The sequence below is a fragment of the Plectropomus leopardus genome, chromosome 17 (assembly GCF_008729295.1).
Source record: "Plectropomus leopardus isolate mb chromosome 17, YSFRI_Pleo_2.0, whole genome shotgun sequence".
NCBI lineage: Eukaryota > Metazoa > Chordata > Actinopteri > Perciformes > Serranidae > Plectropomus > Plectropomus leopardus.
In genome coordinates this window covers 16,018,062-16,021,660 of record NC_056479.1, presented here as the reverse complement: position 1 = coordinate 16,021,660, position 3,599 = coordinate 16,018,062, and positions in this window count along the sequence as shown.

Below are 3,599 nucleotides of genomic sequence, written 5' to 3'. Positions count from 1 at the left end.
GTGGTTATGTCATTTCTTGACTTGAAAATAAGTATTTGAAACAAACATGGTATACTGTATTTTGGGCGTTTTAAAAATAAAGATGAAGACAGGCCTGCACACTATAGCTCCCTAAAGTGCAATTCATTAGCACATCCACAAGTGATGTTATGAGCTGATGCTCTTCTCCAGACTGTTTTATTGTGCAATTTCTGGTTCACTTTTGTGGATTTTAGGCAGTAAGTATATTTATATAAGTACCTGTACAAAAAAAATGACCTTTTTTTATTATTAGGCCTTTTCTTATTTTATTAAAATGTATATTTATAGCCTGTATATTTAGATCTATTAATAAATAATTCAGGGCTGAAGCCTCAGATGCCCAGACAATGCCACTGATTTTTGGTTTATGGTCATTCAAGTTAGACTTTAGAGTATAGATACCCATTTAGAGTTTTGTCCTCCAGAATTATAACAAATGATTTTGCTAATCCTTTTACATTTTCACACTAATGAAGAGTAAATTTTATATTCAAAATCTTTATTTTCCAAATTATGTTTCTGTGACATCAGATACTTGATGCATTTCTCTCTTCTGGTTTTGTCATACAATTGTGCACAAACACTGACTGAACTGTAATGTGCATGTAAAAGTTTCCCCCCATGGCTTGAATGCAGTTGTTGATGTGAACACCCAGGAAACCACAATGTTTGATATAATATCACAAAACAGCTGTTCCACACCCCTTCTTTTAGCATTACTGTTCTCATGAACACATCCTGTTCAAAGCCAAATGTTTGATGATATTGTGGGTTTGAAGTGCCAACCTATTTCTCAAACACATTTCACAGCTAAATTTCAAAATAGAGGGCATAATTGGGCACCGTAGAAAAATCAATGCATGTATTTTAAAAGCCTTTTTAAATATCACTATAAAAACATGAATGTTGCTTGAGTTGCTTAGTACAAGGAGAGGAAGCTGCACATGTAATAACTCTTGTGTTTTAATTAATCAGTGTTTTGTCAATGAGGTTGATGAATTTAAATTGCATTGCAGTAATGAGTGCACCGCTGCTTTTGATTCAGGGGAGAGAGGTCGTGATGACATTATCCACCAGCTGAAGACAGAATTCCAATACCTTAATTTAATAAAAAGAGGAACAGAAGACTATCATTATCCGGGGGCCCAGAATTTATTGCTACGCCTGTGACTAACAGAGTAGGTGCAGGTCATGGTCAGTAGGTGGCACTGTTGCATCACTTCTTCATAAAGTGGCATACATCGTCTCCTCCTCACTCTGCATAATTATGTTTTCAATATAGGCCATGCATTTGCATACCTGATTAAATTGCACTGGCTTCAAAACCATACTGTTTATAATGACTAATTAAATAACCTCAAATTGGCAAGCGCCCCACTTCCATACTCACCTTATTCACAACAGCAGACGAGTGAGGAGAGAGACAATGAAAGTGAACTGGGTCAAACACAAGGTTCGAACTGAATTATTCTGTCTTATTTCCAATGGAAATTAAAAGGTGCTAGGTAGAAATGATGGAGCTCTGCTCAGCTGGAGGAGCATCCAGCAGTGGCGTGCTGTGGCATTGACTGACTGATGACGGAGGAATCACATCATCATTTGTATGCAAAGCCTTTAGTCTCAAGATGCGTTAAAGGTCAGCGTTTCAATAAGGCTACTGCCCCCCAGCCAACATCCTGTGCCTGCCTCCAGCTGACAACACTGCATCCTGGCACCTCAGCCTGGTGGGGACATTAAAGCAGAGACCCACACTGAATATAAGACAGAACAAAACAACTACCTGCCAAGGGTTCATACTTAAAGCAAGTTGAAACACCTGCCGTAACACCATGACTGTGTTGTGCACAGAAAAACAACATGCTTTGAGATTTGAACCCACACTAAGTGGTGCGACAGCAATTTTCTGCCCTTTGTGAATCATTACAGATTTGCCCTTTTAAAACAGACAACAGAGATATGGGGTAATTTCACCTCGGCTGTCACAGTTTACCATACCTGTTAACAACATCCATTATCTCTCCTCTAACGACAGGGATTAGCCTGGAGCTGCTTCACTGGGTTGGAACATACATCCTGCAGAAAGATCTGGGAAGATGCTTTGGCAAGAGCATAGTTGTACAAGATGGCATTTACAAGATAACATCTCTGTTAATGTATCTCATATCTTTCCTCCACCTCTTACACGGATTACAGTGTTTAATATGGTCAGAGTGTCGCTTTACATAATCATTGTTCCACAAGGCATTCCTTTAAAAAAAACCTTTTAGCTTCTTCTACAGTGTAAGAGGAAGATCAAGAATATACATTAATGTGTGGAATTAGCATGAATACTCATTATAACTGTGGATTTGAAACAAGCCACTTTTCTATGTGGTCATAAAAGTCGAGATGAAAAAAACATCTCAAACAGTAATGGATGTGCGCGGAGGGTTTTATATCTATGAAAATTGACACATTTCTTTGTAAGCCTGTATTACAAAAACTTATTGATCACGTTCCACTGCAGAGTCAGAGGTTGAGCACTATCGCTTTGTGAGGCTGAAATTTGTGACTCCACCATGAGAGCGTGTGGTGGTGGTGTGTGGTTGCTGGTGGATTAACTAAACCTTTGAAATGCCTCCAGCACTAAGGATTAAACCTGGATGTTGGACCTCAGAGGTTGTTGATGTTAGTGCTGGAATGTAGCTAAGTACATGTACTCAAGTACTATTGTACAATTTTGAGGTACTTTCTACCTCTCCTTCACAACATTTCGGAAGCCAATAGGCTATTGTTCGTTTGACACCTCTACATTTATCTTAGACATTAGTTATTCTCTACTAATGTTTACTATTGAAATTTTTAATATAGACTCAGTTTTATTATGATGTATTAATATAATTGTAAATTCAATTATATAAAATATATAATTCTGAAATGGGCCATTCTGCAAAATGAGTACTTTGACTTTTGGTACTGTAAGTATATTTTGATACTAACACTTTTGTACATTTAATTAAAGTAGTAGTATGTAAGATTTAGTTGCACGTACCCAAAAGGTCTCCTGTGTGCAAAGTGTGCACTCTCCATTTGAATTCCTCAAGGATTCAATGTTCAGGAGGTTTTGACTGGGGGCCGAAATACCCACAGAGGTCTCTTCCTCTCGAAAACAAACAGACCTGGTGATTACTGAATAATGCAGTTTCATGTTACAAATCAGTGTTTCTCCTGTGCTGTTTGGTACTTATTGCAGACGAGCTGCTGGCCTAGGACCTGTTAAGGCGTGCTCACCTTTTTTCTCTGATAACCTTAGACGTTCAGGAGTTTTTTACCAGTAGCTAAACTATGTAAAGAGGTTTCCTCTTCTCCAAAACAAAAGGATTCAATGATTTTAAGTGGTACAAATACTGGATAAAGCAGTTTCACATTAAAAATCTGTGTTTTCATGAAGCTGTTTGGCTTGTCTAGAGGCTGCTTACTATGGTGGCCAACGCAAAAACGCCAGCAGTCCTACCTATCTAGAGCTATTGTTTGGTTTGTCTGTGCTGTGCTACTGTAAAAACATGGGGGTGCAACATGGCAGTCGCCATAAAGGAGGA